The sequence below is a fragment of the Pongo pygmaeus genome, chromosome 2 (assembly GCF_028885625.2).
Source record: "Pongo pygmaeus isolate AG05252 chromosome 2, NHGRI_mPonPyg2-v2.0_pri, whole genome shotgun sequence".
In the NCBI taxonomy this organism is placed as follows: domain Eukaryota; kingdom Metazoa; phylum Chordata; class Mammalia; order Primates; family Hominidae; genus Pongo; species Pongo pygmaeus.
The window spans coordinates 92,657,255-92,677,834 of record NC_085930.1 but is presented as its reverse complement, the minus strand read 5'-3'; the positions used below and the strand labels follow the sequence as shown (position 1 = coordinate 92,677,834).

The 20,580-nt window shown below is 38.0% G+C and overlaps 1 protein-coding gene across 21 annotated transcripts in view; it reads right to left on the bottom strand.

Annotated features, from left to right (window-relative positions):
* FHIT (fragile histidine triad diadenosine triphosphatase) overlaps positions 1 to 20,580 on the bottom strand; it is a 1,508,090-nt gene that overhangs the window by 1,072,232 nt on the left and 415,278 nt on the right. For all 21 annotated transcript variants that reach the window (XM_054479715.2, XM_063661901.1, XM_063661894.1 and 18 more), the window contains one exon: positions 5,686 to 5,779. The gene's annotated coding sequence lies outside the window, so the exon portion shown is untranslated. The remainder of the gene's footprint in view (positions 1 to 5,685; positions 5,780 to 20,580) is intronic.

The window sequence follows — 20,580 nt, the reverse complement described above, 5'->3', positions numbered from 1 at the left end:
TATGTCTTTCTCTTGCCTGATTGCTCTGGCTAGCACTTCCAGTACTATGTTGAATAGGAGTAGTAAGAGTGGGCATCTTTGTCTTGTTCCAGTTCACAAGGGTAATGCTTTCAGTTTTTGCCCATTCAGTATGATATTGGCTGTGGTTTTATCATAGATGGCTCTTATTATTTAGAGGTATGTTCTTCAGTGCCTAGTTTCTTGAAGTTTTTTATCATGAAGGGATGTTGGATTATAGCAAAAGCTTTTTCTACATCTATTGAGATGGTTCTAAGGCTTTTTAAAAATCCTATTTATGTGGTGAATCACATTTTTATTTGCATATGTTGAACCAAATTTGCATGCCAGAATGAAGCCTACTTGATCATGGTAAATTAACTTTTTGATGTGCTGTTGAATTTGGTTTGCTAGTATTTTGTTGAGGATTTTTGCCTCTGTGTTCATCAGGGATATTGGCCTGTTTATTTCTTTTCTTCATTGTGTGTTTGTCAGGTTTGGTATCAGGGTGACTCATAGAATGAGTTTGGGAGGAGTTGCTCCTCTTCAATTTTTTGGAATAGTTCAGTAGAATTGTACCAGCTCTTCTTTGTACATCAGGTAGAATTTTGCTATGACACCGCTACATTTTAATTAGTGATTAGTCCACTGACATTTAATCTGATTGCTGATATGGTTGCATTTAGAGCTGCAAGTTTATTATTTGTTTTCTGTTTGCTCCTCCACTTCTTGTTTTTCTTTTTCTTCCTTCTGCAATCTTTGGATCATTTTTTTTTTTAAATTTAGGATTCTATTTTATCTTTGGATTTTCAGTAGTTTTTCTAGGAATTAAAACATATATTCTTGATCTTTCACAGTCTACTTAGATTTAATTTTATACTATCTCATATAAAATTGGAAAACCTTGCAACTGTATAAATTCATTTGCCACCACCTCCATTCTTTATGCCATAAAGTCATATGGATTACATCTGTACATATTACATTATAAACACCACAAGACAATGTTATAATTTTTGCTTTAACAGGTCCTGTGTAGTTAAAGATCTTATCATGAAAAAATAGTCTTTTATATTTACAATTTCCAATATTTATTCATTCCTTCTTGAAGATTTAAGATTCCATCTGGTGTTATCTCACTTTAGCCTGAACAATCTTTCCTTTAGCATTTCTGTGGTGCAGGTCTGCTGATAATAAATGCTCTTAGTTTCCTTTTATCTGAAAATGTCCTTAATTTGCCTTTACTCACAAAGGATATTTTCACTACACATAGAATTCGGATTAACAGTTTTCTGCTTTTTTTTTCCCCCGTGGTTTGTACTTTAAAAATATCATTTCACTTTTTCTGGCCTTTATAAATTCTGATGAGAAGTCAGTGTTCATTTAAAGCATTGTTCCACCGAAGATAATGTGCCATTTTTCTCTGGCTACTATCAAGATTCTCTCTTTATTGTTGGTCCTCACCAGTTGGAAGATGATGTACCTATGCACAGTTTTCTTCAAATGTATCCCATTTGGGGTTCACTGCATTTCTTGATCTATGCATTTATGTATTTCACCAAATTTGAAAATTTGGGCCCATTATTTCTTCAAATACTATTTTCTGTTTCATTCTCTTTTTCTTCTCCTTCTGAGACTCCAATTACATGTAAGCTAGACATTTTAATTTCTGTTACACAGGTCCCTGAGTCTCTGTTTATTTTTTCTATTCAGTTGTTTTAAGTCGTTTTTTCTGTCTGTTCTTCCAAAAGAAAATTTCTATGGATCTATCTTTAAGTTCACTAACACTTCCCTTTGTTACCTCCAGTTGCTGTAAGTATACTCAATGAATTTTTATTTCAAATACTGTATTTTTCAGTTTCAGGATTTCTATTTGGTTCTTTTTGCAGTTTCTGTTTACTACCTTCTTATTCATCATGAGTTTATTTTCCTATTATTTGTGGATCATGGTTATAATAGCCACTTTAAAATCTTTGTTAATTCCCACATCTGGCTCATCTTGGAATTGGTCTCAGATAATTGCTTTTTGTCTTCAGAATAAGTCATATTTTATTGGGTTTTCATATAGCGTGTAATTTGGGGTTGTATGATATGCAAGTATTGATGTTATTGTATGAAGAGTTTCAATCCTGTTATAGTTTTCTGAAGGGTATTGATTTACTTGTTTTAGCAGGCAATTAGTTATACTCAAATTTAAAACTATCTCTTGGGTAGCAGCTCAAATCTCAGTTCAGTTCTTTTATCTTTGTGATAATTTGTGTCTGCTCCATCAAGAATATACACATGACAGATTTTTACATGATGTGATCTCACTTGGAATTTTATCAAGTGCATATTCACCTACAATTCTTACATCTTCTTAATATAATGATTTACTATCATGAAATGTTATTCTTCATCTCTGGTAACTCTTTTTGTCTGAAAGTTTAGTTTGTCTCATATTAATAAATTCAAGGGTCAACCAGAAATTTGGGTAGTGTTTATATACAGATTTGGGAGCTTCTCCTCTCTGCCTCTCTTCTTTCCAAGATTCTAAATTCATTTTCCTGTGGCTATGATTGCCCTGAACCCTGTTTTTTGGGTCTTCAAACCAAAAACACTGTGAGTTTTCTATTGGAGAATGGCCACCCAAAGTGACATTAATTTTAGCCTGTTCTCACTCTAAAAGTTATAAAATAGGAAACTCACTCTGGACTGATCTGTGCTTCCAAGTTTTGAATTTCAGCTCCCCTCCAGAATCTGTCTGCTTATTTTTATTCTCTAGTGCTTCCGGGTAATTTCTTTTTTCTTTTCTTTTTTTTTCTTTTTTTTTGTTTTTGGTCTTTTGGTACTTTATAGTTGATATCTGTGAGAATTTCAGGTCCAGTAGAACTTACTTAGCCATACTGGAAATGGAAACAAGTAAAAACATTTAGGAAACATTCCTTTACATTTCCTAACACCTCTCCTCAAAATACTTAACCTCCGTCCTTTCCCTCATTTGGTGACATTTGAGTTAAGTTTTAAGTAGAAATAGAAGCCAGGCTCAGGGCTTCCTTGATCATCTTGCCAAGTACATGAGAAGACTTGGAATGAAAACACAGCATAAAGTTAAATGATAGAATGATAGAACATCAATCAATTCTAGCTCTTAGACTGGTGGCATTTAATCTCAAAGCAATGAGGCTTATACAGAATCACAACTACCAGTGATTATCTACATGGTACTTTGCCACGTTATTTTACCTTATTTCTTTGGTCTCAGATATCTCTAAATCCTGCCTCATTGAAAACTGCAATAGATAATATCCCACGAGAAACAGAATACTGAAAATCCTAAAATGCCAACCCAGAGTTGGTAATTGCACAATTCCTTCTAATTGTAATCATTATGGCTTCCACTTCTTGAAAGCTTCTGTATACCAGCCACCTTGCTAACCACTTTACATAAATTGTCAGTTAATCCTTCACAACTATTCTCTGAGCAGTTCCCATAACTAGCTTCATTTTACGGAGGAAGTAACCAGAGTTCCGAGAGGTTGAGTTCACTAAGAGCACACACCAAACAGTAGAACTCAGAGTCAGTCTTTATAAAGAGAAGAAATAGCAAAGGGGTTTTGGAGACATCAGGCACATACTTTTTACTTTTAGGAGAGAAAATAGAAGTCTTTCTAGGAGTAAGTAGGGTTTCTAAATCTTAAATAGTCTACAGTTCTTTTTATCAGTAATTATTGATATTAAAATGCCACCCTTCCAGAAACAATATATTTTATATCGACAGCTTTTATGTTTAAAAAGAAACTTCTAGCCGGGTGTGATGGCTCACGCCTGTAATCCCTGCACTTTGGGAGGCTGAGGTGGGTGGATCACTTGATGTCAGGGGTTCAAGACCAGCCTGGCCAACATGGTAAAACCCCATCTCTACTAAAAATACAAAAATAAGTGTGCCTGGTGGCGGGCGCTTGTAATCCCAGCTACTTGGGAGGCTGAGGCATGAAAATTGCTTAAACCCAGGAGGTAGAGGTTGCAATTAGCTGAGATCGCACCACTGTACTCCAGCCTGGGCGACAGAGCGAGACTCCATCTCAAAAAAGAAAGCCCTCCTTCAGGGCTTAAAACACTAACCCAAACAATAACAAAAGGATCAAATAATTACATGCAAAGGCTCATATGAAAAGGCACATAACACCAGTGCTCCATTTCACCTCATTTCATTTACTGCCTTTAAACTTTGTTTTCCAGGTAAACCATCTAAACAGGCAGGTGACCTGCCAGAGAAAAATCTGGCACATTAGGAAGTAAAGATGCCTGCCTCGTCCCACGACAAGATGCAGCAATGTCTCACAGTTCTACAACTCTAGGGGCAATCCTGCCCAACTTTGCAAATTTTGCATAAACCATGGGTTTCAAGTGACTGTGGAAAGAGAGGGAAAGGGAAGGCAGCATGAAGGATGAGCTGGCTGACGTTGTAAAGTGGATACAGGAAACTGGGACTTAACTGGAAGCAGGAAAAGGAGTATAGTATCTCTGTGTTCTGGCACATAGGATTATTCAATATACATATTTATTATACATGTTAAATTGTCTGAGACCTGGCAATGAGAGATATTGTTAAAGGAGTAAAGATGAGATGAGGTGACAGAAAAGGAGAGGAGTAAATGCGAGTCCTAGGGAGGGGTTACATGAGCACAGTCCCCTGACGACATGCTAGAGATTACCAGAGTAGTGCATTGCTCCTACTTTCTTGCTATTATTATTATTATTATGGTTTTTTTGTGTGTGTGTGGCAGGGTCTCACTCTGTCGCCTAGGTTGGAGTGCAATGGCACGATCTTGGCTCACTGCAACCTCCACCTCCTGGGTTCAAGGAATTCTCCTGCCTCAGCCTCCTGAGTAGCTGGGATTACAGGCACTCGCCACCATGTCTGGCTAATTTTTGTATTTTTGGTAGAGACAGGGTTTCACCATATTGGCCAGGCTGGTCTCAAACTCCTGACCTCAAGTGGATCCACCCATCTCGGCCTCCCAAAGTGCTGGGATTAGAGGCCCTTTGCTGCTATTTTTAAAAATACATATTCAACATATCCGGTGAAATCATTCAAAGATGCATACAGATAAGTGATTATTTTACTGTAACATAAAGCCTCTTTGTAAGACCTACCCTTCACTGTCTGTCCCAGCATATGCCCTAGGACTTCCTCTGACCACGAATTGTACCATGCCACTGAAGGAGATCTGTTTCACCAGAGCCTCCTTCTGCTGCTCCTAACTTCATTTCCATTCCACTAGCATTCTCAAAGTCATGCAAAACATAACAACTTGACTTTGTAGCTGTTTAACCTTACTTTTTACACATAAAAATTATTAAATATGTGTAACTGCTGTGGGGAGGATAATATAATGGCATGTCAGTCAGGTAACAGGTAAGCTACATTTCATGGAAAAGAAGGGGAATGCTTTCTTCAGAAAGTGAAGTCATCATTCTTTTATTTAACTGACATAATATTTATACCCCAATTTTTAAAATGGCAGCTACAAATAGAAGTCAAAAGACGGTAAATTCTCCAAGGGAATCTAGCCCTGAAATTTTACCATTTTGAAAGTTCTATTTTACATGTACATAGGAACATTACTACTATTATAAGGATACTCATAGCAGGTCAATTATTTCAAACTCTTTGAAAAAAAAATCAAAATTAAGTAAACCTACCTTTCAGAAGACTGCTACCTCTTCAGAGTCCTCAGTGGCAGGATGCACAGAGCTTTTATAGAGGGTCTAAGCAGGCAAGATATTCCTAGGATACCTACACCAAGGACGAGAAATTCAGATGATTATTTCAGCAGTGATCCAGATGGCTCTAGGTACAATTTCATTAGGAACGTTCACCATGAATACTGAGCATTGCCACACAGATATTGTTAAAAGGGCAGAATGAAGGTACACATATGTGATTTTTGCAGGCATTGTCATTAGTCTGTACATGGGAGACTGTGGTTCAAAAGGGTATAAGTGGTTCATACATGATCACACAAGAAGAGGGGCAGAACCATGCCTTAATTATTCATTTCTGATTCCTAGTCCAGGGTTATTTCAGCCACATCATCTGATCCTCCTCAAGAACTGGAAAGTCCTGGCACTGGGGCTTTCCATTTTGCAAAAAGATGAGGCTGACCCATGAGTCTGGCGGGAAGAGTCTTTCTCTGGTTTTCTGGTGGTCTATGCCAAGTCATCTGTCTGAAGCGTCCTGTGTGGGCCAGTTTATTCACTTTCCCTTGAAACTCTGGTGTCCACAGAATCTGAAGGAATCTGACAAGCAAAGGAACATGGGGTTTTTTGGTCCCACTGGCCTGAGTTTGAATCCTAGTAATGTGTTTACTTCTGTGTCCTATGTAGCTGCTCAACTTCACTGAGCCTCACTGTCCATCTCTATCAAAGGGGTATAATAATATTTGAAGGGTACATTTATGAAGAGGATTTTTTTTTTTCTAAATGAGAATAAAGTATCAAGCACAGTTTCTGGCACATGTTGGATGCTAGGGCAAAGTGAAAGCCCCATGACCCACCTTACTTGCAGGGATAACCCCAAAGTGGACAAGTGACAGGGAGGCTATTGAGACCTTGCTGCTCATAAATCACTCAATGACAATGCACTAATCCCCCAACTGGCTGGTTCCTCACTGCTCTGACCTCTACCTCTGGGTTTCCTTCATGTACACTTCTTTGAAATAAAAATATCATAAACACCAATTCATTCCCTAGGATCTCATTTAGAGGTAATTGTTTCCCTTTTTAATCTAATAATCTTGGCCTACATCATGTTACATGGTCAGCTCAACGTAGTAATTGAAAGCAGATGATCATTCATTTAACAAGTATTTATTGAGATTCTACTAAGGTGTCAGGCACTATTCCCTATAGCAGTGAACATAATAGTCCAAGATCGGGCCATCATGCTGCCTACCTTCTGGTAGAGGAGACAAACAAACAAAATACATATGTAAAATACATGATTGGTTAAATAGTTCTAAGGACTCTGGAGAAACACAAAGTAGGAAGGGAGATGGTGAGTACTATGGGTTGAATTCTGTTCCCCCAGCCCCTCCCCATCAGGAAAAAAGATATGTTGAAGTCCTAACCCTCAGTACTTAGAATGTGACCTTATTTGGTAATAGGATTGATACAGATATAATTATTTAAGTTAAGATGAAGCCATACTGTAGTTCAGTGGGCAGGCCTCTCATCCAATATGATTGGATATAAGAGGATGACCACGTGAAGACACAGAGACACAGGGGAGAAGGAACGCCATGTGAGAACAAAGGCAGAGATTGGAGTTATGTAGCTGCAAACCAAGGATTGCCAGCAAATAACCAGAAGTTAGGAAGAGGCAAAGAAATATTCCCCTGCAGATTTCAGAGGGAGCATGGCCCTGGTGACACTTTGATTTCAGACTTGTAGCCCCCAGAACTATGAGACAATAAATTTCGGTTGTTTTAAGCCACTCAGTATATGGTACTTAGTTACTGCCACCCTAGGAAATCAATACAGTGTGTTTGGGGAGATTGTTGCATTTTTGAGCAAGGAGATCAGGAAAGTTCTCACTGAAAAGGTAATGTCTCAGGGAAGATTTGAGGTGCAGGGGACAGCCATGATGATGGCTCTGGATGAAGAAATTCTAGGCAGAGGGAACAGAAAGTACAAACGTCCCAGGCAGGTGCACGTTTGTATGTTAGAACAGCAGGGAGGCCAGTGTGGCTGGAATAGCCAGGGGATAGTGGCAGGAAACCAGGTCAGAGTGATGACAAGGAGCTGGAGGGTACTAGACCTTATGGGCCACTCTAAGAACTTAGGCTTTTACTTGGAGCAAGGTGGGAAGCCATTGCCTAGTTCTGAGCAGAGGTGAACCAAGATCTGACTTACAGTTTAATAAGCTCTGTCTGGCTATTTGGTAAGAATAAACTGAAGAACAAGGCCACTTAGGAGGCTCCTGCAGTTATCCTGGTGAATAAAGGTGCTAGCCAGGTAGCACACAGGATAGTGAAAACTGGTCAGTCCTATGCGAAATATTTTGAAAGAAGATCCAAAAGGATTTGCAATAGATTGCAGGTAGAGATATGCCTGACTTCTTGATAGTACATAGAATTAAATTAGAAACCGAAACAACTTAACTGTACTGATCATCTGAGTAAATTATCTTCTCAAATGCCAGACCAGCCAAAGATATTAGCAACATGTTTAACAGACAGGGAATAAGTAACCAGAATATATAAGGAACTCCTAAAATCAACAAAAAGAAAAAGGTAAACAAATAAATATTTTTTTAAATAGTGATTCAAAGAAAGAACAATGGACCATGGACATAAGAAAAGCAGCTCAACCTCAATGATATGGTTTGGCTGTGTCCCCACCCAAGTCTCACCTTGAATTGTAACTCCCACAATTCCCATGTATCATGGGAGGAACCTGGTGGGAGGTAATTGAATCATGGGGGTGGGTCTCTCCCATGCTGTTCTCATGAGAGTGAATAAGTCTCAAGAGATCTGATGGTTTAAAACATGGAAGTCTCTCTGCACAAGCTCTCTATTTGTCTGCTGCCATCCATGTAAGATGTGACTTGCTCCTCCTTGCCTTCTGCCATGATTGTGAGGCCACCCCATCTACATGGAACTGTAAGTCCATTAAACTTCTTTCTGTTGTAAATTGCCCAGTTTCCAGTATGTCTTTATCAGCAGCATGAAAACTGACTAATACTCTCACTAAACATGAGGAAAATGCAAATGAAAATAATGGGATTCTACTTTATTTCTATCAGACTAGTTAATATGAAAAAGACTGACACAATTCAGTGTTGTCCAAGATACGAGAAAAAATAGCATATTATTCTAGTTTACTTGCAGCAGAATCATGAATTGGTATATTATTCTATTGAGCAATTTTACTGTATTATCAAAAGTGACACTACACATATGCCATGGCATAGTAACTCTTCTTGGGGGGTATACCAGGGCTAAGAAACATACATATAAGGGGACATATACTAAAATAATTATTGCAGCACCTTTTTCAGTATAACAAAACTTGGAAATGACCTAAAAGTCACCCTTAAAAGCAAATTGGTAAATAAAATATGCTATATTTATATGATTAAAGGACATATGGCTGTTAAAAAGAATAGATTGGTTTTATAGGCATCAGTGTGGATGTTCCATAAATGTCATGGGCAGAAAAGTAACACAAAGGAAAATGTTAAACATACAATGTATTCATTGTAGGTCGGGGTCCCCAACCCCCAGGCGGCAGACCAGTACCAATCTGTGGCCTGTTAGGAACCAGGCCACACAGCAGGAGGTGCGTAGCAGGCAAGCGAGCATTACCGCCTGAGCTCCACCTCCTGTCAGATCAGTGGGGACATTAGGTTCTCATAGGAGCAGGAACCCTACTGTGAACTGTGCATGCGAGGGATCTAGGCTGCCTGTTCCTTATGATGAGATCCTAATGCCCGATGATCTGAGGTGGAACAGTCTCATCCCAAAACAATACCCCCCACTCCCCATCCATGGAAAAATTATCTTCCACAAAACCAGTCCCTGGTGCCAAAAAGTTGGGGACTGCTGCTGTGAATACACATACATGTATGTGAAAGTATAAACAATGGACTAGTCAAATACATCCCAAATTTATGGTAGGGAGTTTTATGCAGGGGTACAGGCAGCAAAGAAAGTGGAGGGTGCAGGGAAGGACAGGACATTATTGGTGAAAATGATTTAGTTTTATCAATAACTTCTTTAAAAAGGAAAAAAACAACACTGGAAGCAAATCTGACCAAACAAAAACAGATACTCGTTTTGGGATAGTGAGAGTATAGATGATCATTACACTAGTTTTTGTGCTCATCTGTACTTTTTTGTTTTCTGGGAGTAAAGGAAGGAGGAAAGGGAAGGAGGGACGAAGGGATGGAAGGAAGGAAGGAAGGAAGGAAGGGAGTTACCAGTTCTGGACTGCACTTAAGCTAATTGCTAATCATAGATGGGGATAGATGAGGTTACTTTTTTTGTTTTTTTTTTTTTTTTTTTTTGCTTTTCTTTTTTTGAGATGGAGTTTCACACTTGTTGCCCAGGCTGCAGTGCAATGGCACAATCTCGGCTCACTGCAATCTCCGCCTCCCAGGTTCAAGCGATTCTCCTGCCTCAGCCTTCCAAGTAGCTAGGATTATAGGTGCGCACCACCACGCCTGGCTAATTTTGTATTTTTAGTAGAGACGGGGTTTCTCCAGGTTGGTCAGGCTGGTCGAGGTTAGTTTTTTAAGGATGAAACTCAAAACTATGTTTTAACAATCAGCGTGACCATTGGTGATTCCTCCCAGACTGTCTCAGCGTGGAGGGCTGAATTTCAGTTCAGCCTGCAGAGGGAACCATCTGTCATTTGGAATGACAAGGAGCTCTCTGCCAGGGGAACACCAGAAGACCACAAGCAGCCATGGTCTTCACCACATGCCCACTGGCCCTGGAACCACCGACACTACAGGACACAGGAACACACATTTACAGACAAAGTAAACCAAGAGTACACCATGGACATCTTTTCAACCTTTTAAAAGTGCATTGCAATTTTCTAGAATCAAGGGAACAATATGCTTGATTAGTTCTTCAGCAGACTTGGCAATTTTGCTTGTCATATTTTTCTCTTTAAAGCAAGTTGGTCATTAACCTTCCATGTTCTAGGACTTGAGATTAGGCTTTCCCCCCACAAAATGAAACCTTTGCTTAAAAAAAAAGAGTTTGCTTTAGGATAATTCATTTTTGCTGCTAATAACTGCAAGATCCTCATTGAGCCAAGGAGGTCATTCTTGAAAGGGGCTAGAATTGTGAAGCATGTTCCTTCTCTTCCTGGAGAGAGAGTCTGTGAAGGCAAAAAAGTTTGCAGGAAAGTTCAGTAATCATGAAGTGAAAGCCCAAAGTGACCTGAATGCTTCCTCCTGGGTCAATATTGTATGTTTAAAAAGAAACAACCAAACCTTCAGAGAAAAATCTGGCCATCCCCAAATCCCAATACAAGAAACTAGAAGGCAGGAGGCACCAGTAGTGTGCTGGATTTGCTCTCATTGCTCGGCCTCCATCACAGTTACAGTAGTTGAATATCATCCTTTCGTACGTGTCATCCTAAAAATGGGATTTGGATTGGTTTCTAACAATAAAACGAGCAAGGTAGAAAAGGAATGTTATGAACAAGTTACCAATATAAATATGCTATTTTGTGCCTTTGAATTTGAGTGTTGATAAACATGATTCCACACATGGAAATTAGACTTTTCAGAGCTACTACACTGAATCATTTAATTTGTCTGAGTAAGTACTTATAATAATGTGGCTGCTCTGCACTGCAATAAACATCGGGTTTTCAAATGAACAAATGAAGTATGTGATACTCCTTATAAATGAAACTGCAGCAAAGGGCGTTCAGCTAGGGGGCTGTGCACTAAAATGGGATGGGTGATAAGAACATCTCTCTCCAGCCCCACTGATAGTGAAAGGAAAGAATCATATGGCCTCTGGTGCTACATTTTCTGTTCCTGGACAGAAGCAAGGCTGAAACCTCACTGTGAAATGATGGGGGACTGTTGCTATTTTGGGTTGTCACAGGGTAACTTGTCACACTACTCAGGACACATGAGGACAGATAATTCTGTTCCTCCAGATTGTGGACTTGAGAATGCTTTAGTAAAATAGCATAGGGGTATATTTTGCGTAGTGGTTAAGGACACGGGTTTGAATCCTGGGCTCTACCAACCAAACAGGTGCATGATTGTACACAAGTAATCATCAGTCTTCTCCATGCTCATTTTCCTATTTGGTAAAATAAGGATAATAACTTTGGCTTCCTCATTAAGTTATTAGGGGGATTCAGTGAGATAGTTTATGTAAAGAACCTGGCACATGATTAGAATTCACCTTTTTTATCATCATTATCATTGTCATCATTATTATTATGTTTAACCTTACTTTCATTTTAATCCATTATTCAATTTTCATTCAAAGCTCATTAAAAGCACAACTCTCTACATTGTTCAGTAATTAATTACTTTTGTTCATTTAACAAAGTATTTATACTTTGTTATATGTGCCAGGCACATATGCTAGGGGCTAGGGTACAAAGGTGACCTAATCCTCCTGGAAGCTATTGGAGGAGATGGGCATGAGTCAAAGGCTCCCATAGGAAGTGAAACCTTTGAAACTCAGGGAATAGCTCTAAAAGAAAGGAGCAGGCTAGGCATGGTGGCTCATGCCTGTAATCCCAGCACGCTGGGAGGTGAGGTGGGTGGATCACCTGAGGTCGGGAGTTTGAGACCAGCCTGGCCAACATGGCAAAAACCCGTCTCTACTAAAAATACAAAAATTAGCCGGGCATGGTGGCGGGTGCCTGTAATCCCAGCCACTCGGGAGACTGAGGCAGGAGATTCACTTGTACCCGGAAGACAGAGGTTGCAGTGAGCCGAGATCGTGCCATTGCACTCCAGCCTGGGCAACAGGAGTGAAATACTGTCTCAAAACAAACAAACAAACAAACAAACAAAAACAAAGGAGCAGATCACTCTAAGAGATACTAAAACAAAGGAACTTAAATTAAACCTGAGACCTGAAGGATGAGAAGGAGGAGAACAAGGGATGGAATAATGGCTTTCTTGAGAGAGACACAACAATATTCAAAGGCATGGAGTATACAGCACTTTATCATTGTTATCAAAAGTCAATGCAAAATGATCTACTGCATAGCTCAATTAAATCTAACAACTATATGACAAGCACCTACTATGAGCCAGGCACTGTGCCAAACTCCAGAAACACCATAGTAAAGATAGATATGATCCATGCCTGCACCCTTACCTCCCAACACCTACTCCCGTGTTTGAAAACCACACCAAAGTCAATATTTACTTTGTAACCAATAAATTACCCCTTTGGGTTTGATCACAGAGAGATTTCACCTGCATGGAAAAACTGGAATGCTTTCTCTGGTCAGACAAGGAATGTTACATAAGCCAAATAATTCCCTTTCTTCTTAGTTGCTGGATACCTACAACCAAATTTAGTTTATTCCATGGGCCTACCAACTTATACTACTAAAGATGGTCATGTTTCTCTTTCATGATTAATGGTTCTATTATTTGTAGACTACCTTTAATTTAGTAAACAGCCTCAAATTATTTGGAAAGTTATTAGAAGAGGGGAAAAAAGTAAAAGAAAACAAGGAAAAGAGATCTCAAGTTTCTTGAGATCTGAGAATTTTCCAATGTGCTTTTTGTAGTATTCGTGGTACCTAACATGGTGCTGGATGGAAAGCACTTAATAACTTCTGATTGTCAGATGGATGAAGAATATAAAGCTTTCCTGGTTCAACTTGGGCTTCATTAGAAGGAGGGAAGAATTGAAACTTGGTAGACCAGAATATGCCTCCCCACAACATGCTTCTTTAGCATAAGGATTATTTTGAGCTGATTATTTTGAGAGACTGCAGCTACAGGAGAAGATCTGAAAACAGAATAGAAGTTACCTTTTTGTAAAAGGAATTTACATCTATAAAGCAAATTTCTATTCATAAGGGTGTCTCCCTCTCTGTACCAGGAAGAGAAGGATGACCAAATCACTAGAGACTCTTACCAATGGAGAAGACACCAACTTAAATCTGCATAACAAACCTTACTCATGTTTACCATACTTTTCCCGGGCATCCCTCCACAACTGACTATCCCCCATACCCTTCTTTTTTTTGTTTCAGTGGACAATGGTATTTGAGCCTGATCTCAAAGCCACCTCTTTGAGATTTATTCATATCTCTGGGTATCTCCATGTGTACATGAGATACACACATTTTTAACTTCTGTTTGTTTTTCTCTTGTTTCTGGGTCTATCCCAACCTAAGGACCATAAAGGGTAAAGAGAAAATTATTTTTCCTTCCCTACACTCACTTTTCTCTAGTCTCCAGGTTGAGAGGAAAGAAGTCAAAAAAGTAGCTGAAAAGTTTAGCATGATTTTCATTGTAAAGCAGCCCAATAACCAAACAGAAGCACCAGATAAACCAAAAGAAGAGAGTGGTAAGTGAAATATAAGGTACCATTAGAGATTTCTCTCAGAGAATAAGATTCTTGTAACAAAATATTTACCTTTCTTATTCTGGTGCTAGTAAAAATAAGAGAAATGTCACAGTTTTAATTAATGTCTAAGTAACAGGGAAAAATATTAAGCTTCTTTATGACAAAATGGAAATATATTTGCAATTCCATATCCTAATGTTCTTTCAGTTATTTTGGAAAAACTATTAGTCCTTTGGTTTCTTCCACATTAGGAGAGCAAAAAGCTATAATATGGCCTATCTGGCTAACTATCGGGAATAGGAGAAATCAATTTAAAAGAAATTTGGAAGACACCTACATTATCGATATTAGAGCAAAGTAGAGATCTGTCTTGTTCACAGCAAAGCAATCCAATTCACACACACACACACACACACACAACAAATGTTGCATTTATGGAGGTATTAAAACATCTCATCCTTGTCCTTAGCTTAACATATTAATAAGAATTTCTGAATTAATCTCCAATCGTGAACTGTGTGTAGGTGTGATATAAGGGCAGTAAATACTGCACAGCTTGCTTCAGGCATCTTTTATGACAGATTCTCTGACAGATAGAAAACCTTTAAGATTAAATTATTTCTGTATTTTCCTAAGAAACTCATCAGTACTAACAAGCATACCACTTCCCCAACTAGTTGATAAACAGAAAAGAAAATATTAATAAGTGATGGCACTTGAGGAAATAGTTAAAAAGAGAAACTCAGAACATAAGATTGTGATTATATATAATGAGGAGATTCTCAAAATGGCACAGAAAGGAAAGGAATGAGTTGAAGCTGAAAAACATATGGTTTTAGGAGGTAAGTTATTCCATGAAGCAATTACTAAAATGTGAGAGTTCTTCCCATGGTTCTCAACCTTATACTCTGAAAGAGAACTTCTTCTAATGCAAGACTAAGAGAGCCAATTACTTCAGCACCAAGGTATATCCTAAATCTCTGGACTTGGCAGTTTAAAAAAACTCTTGGAAAATGTTCTTCTAAAATCTTCACTAACACCCCTGACTTTATAAATGTAGGCTCTAAAAGGATAAATGAAAACTAACTAATTAGATAGCAAAATGGAGAAGAGAGAGCACTGAATAAAAAGACCTGCCAGAGTTCCAGTTGTACCTCTGCCACTAGCTTCAGACTTAGTTCATATTTACCATAAAACCATAATCATAAAAATTAATAATTATGGAACACTTAGTATGCCAAGAACTTTTCATACATTATCTCATTTTTTCGTCTTAACAACCTATGAGGGAGACACCACATTAGAGAAAAGCAGTTGAAGAATTTGTCCAAGACCACCCAGCTGCTCTGAGTGATGGGTTAGGATTCAAACGCGATTTTTTTGGACCCCAGAGCCCAACCCTTAACCACTCACTCTGCAGACAAGTTCAGAAACCTCCTAGGATGATCTAAAAGGCTTCTTTCAGCAATAGGGCACTAAGATTTATGAGACATGATTGTATAATGGAAAAAAATCGCAGGTTTTTGAAGTGACTTTGTAGCCCAGTTGAGCAGCTTCTTCTCTAAGCCTCAGAATCTTAGATAACAACACTACTTACCTTAAAAGCTGGCCTAAGGATCAGAGATAATACTAGAGCCCTTAGCCCCAAGTAATAATAATAATAATAGGCAGCATTTATATAATGCTCACTATGTGCTGGGCACCATCTAAGCATTTTTTCCCCCACATTAAAGTATGCAATCTTCACAATGAACTTAAAAGTATTATTATTTTGTACTTTTTATCTAATTGTATAAGAATACAATTAGATAAAAAGAAAAAAAAAGAATTCTATTGTTTTGATTCCTGTTTTACCAATGAGGAAACAGAGGCAAAGAGAGTTAAATTACTTGACCTAAATCACAGTTACTAAGTTGCAGATCTTGGATTCCGATCCAGACAGAATGACTCACTGGACTTTTTATCTTTTTGTACTTTATATCTAATTGTATAAGAATACATTGTATAAGAATAGATAAAAAGAAAAAAAAGAGTTCTATTGTTTTGATTCCTGTTTTACCAATGAGGAAACAGAGGCAAAGAGAGTTAAATTACTTGACCTAAATCACAGTTACTAAGTTGCAGATCTTGGATTCCGATCCAGACAGAATGACTCACTGGACAACCCAAAACATATTGGAGGCACTCCTACTGATACATAAAGAACCTCCTTGCCATGCCCAACGTCTGTGTCACTCTCACCCAAAGTAACAAATTTAACAGAAACTTGGGAGGATGAAATACATAGGGATGCCCAGATAACTCGCCTACTGTCATTCCGCAGATTGTGCCTTTTAAAAAAACAATTTCAATAGAAACCAGCAAGAAAGAGATACATCAGGTATGTCATATATATGTGGTCACAACTATTTTTTCTCCTTCCTGGCTAATCACTCCCTTTGTGTTGATAACGTGCTGCTTTAGATCAATTAATAATAATAATAATAATAAAGCACAGAGGCACCATAAAAGTTGTTTTTCCTGTTTTCAATCTGGAAGAAATTCAGTCTCTTATTCATTTTAAAAACTATTTTAATAATAGCTTTTACTTAACCCAATATATCAAAAATATTATTTCAACATGTTAATAAAAGTTTATAAGAGATTTTATGCTAAGCATTCAAAATTCAGGGTGTACTTTACATTTAAGGCCCATCTCAAATCAGACTAACCTGATTAGTCTGAATGCTCAGTAGCCATAAATGTTGCTAGTGGCTACCATATTAGACAACACAATTCTAGAAAGATTGGCTTAGAAAAGCTCTGGTTGTTGATATTTCTAGGTCTCTTTCCTTGGGCTGGTCAAATTCCCCAGAAAGATACCTTTCAATCTCCTGCCTTAGGGGTATAAGCCTGGGTGCCATTGTTCTGAGACTTAAGTATGGGAAAGAGCAGAAGCCCCATCATATTGTCTTTCACTTAAGCCCCCACTTTCATCACTATACCTGTCCTCAGCTATGCATGGTGACTCCAGTCACACCCCTGTAGTTGGTCCAACCCCTCCAGTCTTCCTCCTGGGGAAGTAGGGAGGGAGGCAGTTGGGAGAGGCAGTTCCCAGGCTATGCAGGTTGGGCAAGAACTCTGGGGACTGATGAGCAGTTATTTGTTATTCTTTCAATGTTCTTTTAATATTCCTTCATTCCCACTTTCATACATTTACAGTGCCATGAATTCCTGACACTTTCTAGAATCTCAGTTTAGATTTTACCATTTCTCTCCCCTTTTAAATCAGTCCCTGGCCTTTTAAGGCAGCTTCTACAATTATATTCTGTGAACTTCTCCTCTATTATTTTTGTTCATATTCCCCTCCCCTTTTTTAACTAACATTTTTTATTTGAAATAATTGTAGACTCACATGAAGCCTGTAAGAAAAAAATACAGAGAGGGTCTATATGCCCTTTATCCAATTCCCTTCAATGGTAACATCTTGGAAAACTATTACACAGTAACAAAACCAAGATATTGACAATGACACAGTCAAAACACAGAATGTGTCCATCACAGGGATCCTCTTGTTGCTCTTTAATAGCCACACCCACTTCCCTCCCACTCCACCCCTTCTTAACTTTTAACCACGAATCTGTACTCCATTTATATAATTTTTTCATTTCAAAAATGTTATACAAGTGGAGTCATACAGTGTGTAATCTTTTGGTATTGTTTTTTTCCCCCTTTAATCTATTCCCTGAAGATTCAGTCAAGTAGTTTCATGTATTAATAATTCATTGCTGAGTAGTATTCGATGGTATGGATGGGCCACAGTTTGCTTAACCATTCACCCAATAAAGGACATCTGAGTTGTGTCCAGTTTGGGGCTATTACAGATAAAGCTCTATGAAAATTCATGTGTGGGTTTTGGTGTGAACATAAGCTTTTGTTTACTTGGGATAAATGCCCAGGAGTATAATAAGTGCATGTTTAATTTTGTAAGAAACTGCCAAACCATTTTCTAGAGTGGCTATAACATTTTACATTCTCACCAGTAACACAATTTCTCTGCATCCTCACCAGAATTTGGTGTTATCATTACCTTTTATTTTAGCTATTTCAATATGTTCATAGTGATAACTCATTGTGGTTTTGATTTGCATTTCCCTGATGGCTAATACTGTTGAACATCTTTTCATGTGCTTATTTGCCATCTGTGTAACCTCTTCAGTAAAATGTCTGGCCATGACTTTTACCTATTTTCTAATTGAGTTGCTTGGATTTTTTACTGTTGAGTTTGAAAATTCTTTATGTATTTTAAATACTAGTCCTTTGTCAGATATGTAGTTTGCAAATATTTTCTTCCAGCCTGTAGTTATTCTTTTCATTCTCTTAAAAGGGTATTAAGCCAGGCGTGGTGGCTCACACCTGTAATCCCAGCATTTGGGAGGCCGAGGAGGGTGGATCTTTTGAGGTCAGGAGTTTGAGACCTGGCCAACACAGCAAAAGCCAGTCTGAGCTAAAAAGAAAAAAAAATACAAAAATTAGCCAGCCACAGTGGCATGCACCTGTAGTCCCAGCTATTCCAGAGCCTCAGGCAGGAGAATCACTTGAACCTGGGAGGCAGAAGTTGCAGTGAGCCGAGATCGTGCCACTGCCCTCCAGCTTGGGGAACTGAGTGAGACACTGTCTCAAAAAAGAAAAAAAAAAAAAAAAACTCCACGGTGCAAAAGCAAAAGTTTTAATTCTGATATAGTCCAATATATCACCAATATATCACTTTTTTTCCTGTTATGGATTGTGTTTATGTCAAATCTAAGAACTCTTTCCCTAGCCAGAGATTCCAAAGATTTTTCTCTAATGCTTTCTTCTTCTAAAAGAAGGGTTCTTTATTCTGTTCCATTGATCTATGTTTCTGTCACTCCATGGATAGCCACATAGTAACTATGAAGTAAGTCTTGAAACTGGGTAGACTGATTGCTCCCATTTTATTATTTCCTTTTCAATATTGTTTTAGCTACTCTAGTTCCTTTGTTTCTGTATGAATTTTAGAATAATCTCATATATATATGAAAAAATCATACTGAGATTTTTGATAGGAACTGCTTTAAACCTGTATATCAATTTGGGAAGAATTGGTATCTTTACTACGCTGTGACTGTCAAATCATGAACATAATATTTTTCTCCATTTATTTAGATATTTAAAATGTATTTCATCAACATTATATAGTTTTCAACAAACAAGTTCTATAAATGTTTTATTGGATTTATTTCATGTAAGTATTTCATATTTTTGAGCTAAGGCAAATTGTACTATATTTTTAAAATTTGTGTCCACAGATTCATTGCTAGTATAAAGAAATACAATTGATAATTTAAATGTTTATCTCATATCCTGCCACCTTAATGAACTCAATTATTAGTTTTTCATTTGTTTGTTTGAGATAGGGTCTCACTCTGCCACCCAGGTTGGAATGCAGTGGCACACAGGTTTTGGCACAAACACAACCTTCTGTAGCCTCAACCTCCTGAGCTCCAGCCATCCTCCTGCCTCAGTCTCCTAAGTAGCTGGGATGACAGGCATACACCACCAGGCCTGGTTCATTTGTTGTTGTTGAGGAGAGATGAGGTCTCTCCATATTTCCCAGGCTGGTCTTGAACTCCTAGGCTCCAGCAATCCTCCTGCCTCGGCCTCCCATTGTGTTGGGATGACAGTTATCAGTCACTACACCCAGCCACTTACCAGTTTTAAGAGTTGGTTTTGTGTTTTTTTGTCTTTGTAGATCACTTAGGGTTTTCTGTGTAGAAAATCATGTCATCAGCAAATATTAACTGTTTTCTTTCTTTCCATCTGTATGCCTTTTATTTCCCTTTCTTGCCTTACTGCATTGATTAGAACTTCCTGCACTATGTTGAATAGGAGTGGTGGAACCAGCCTTGCCTTGCTGGACTAGACTCCATTTCGTCATGGTATATTTTTCTTTTAGCCTGAATTCTGTTTGATAATAGTTTGTTAAGGATTGTTGTGTCTCTATTTATGATGGTTATGGTATGTATTTTTCTTTTTTGCACTGTTTTTTCTGTTTGTCACATCTGAGTAATACCAGCTTCCTAAAATGAATTGTGAAGTGTTCTCTCCTATTTTCTGGAAGAGACTGTATAAAACTCCTATTAATTCTTGTTTGGTAAACAAAGAATTTTTTTGGTAAACAAAGAATTTGTTTGGTAAACAAATGTTTGGTAAAATTCTCCAGTGAAGCCATCTGGGCCTAAATATTTATTTTCAGGGAGTTTTTAAATGATTAATTCAATTTTTAATAGTTATGGGCTTTTAAATATTATCTATTTCATGATAGGTGAATGGTAGGAATTTGTGTTTTTGAGGAAGTGGCCCATTTCATCTAAGTTGTCAAATTTATGTGTGTAGAGTTGTTCATGGCATTTATTTATTACCCTTTTGATGTCTACAGGGTCAATAGTGATATCTCCTCTTTCATTCCTGATATTGTAACAAAATGCAGGTCCAGATGCCCATTGTTTACAGA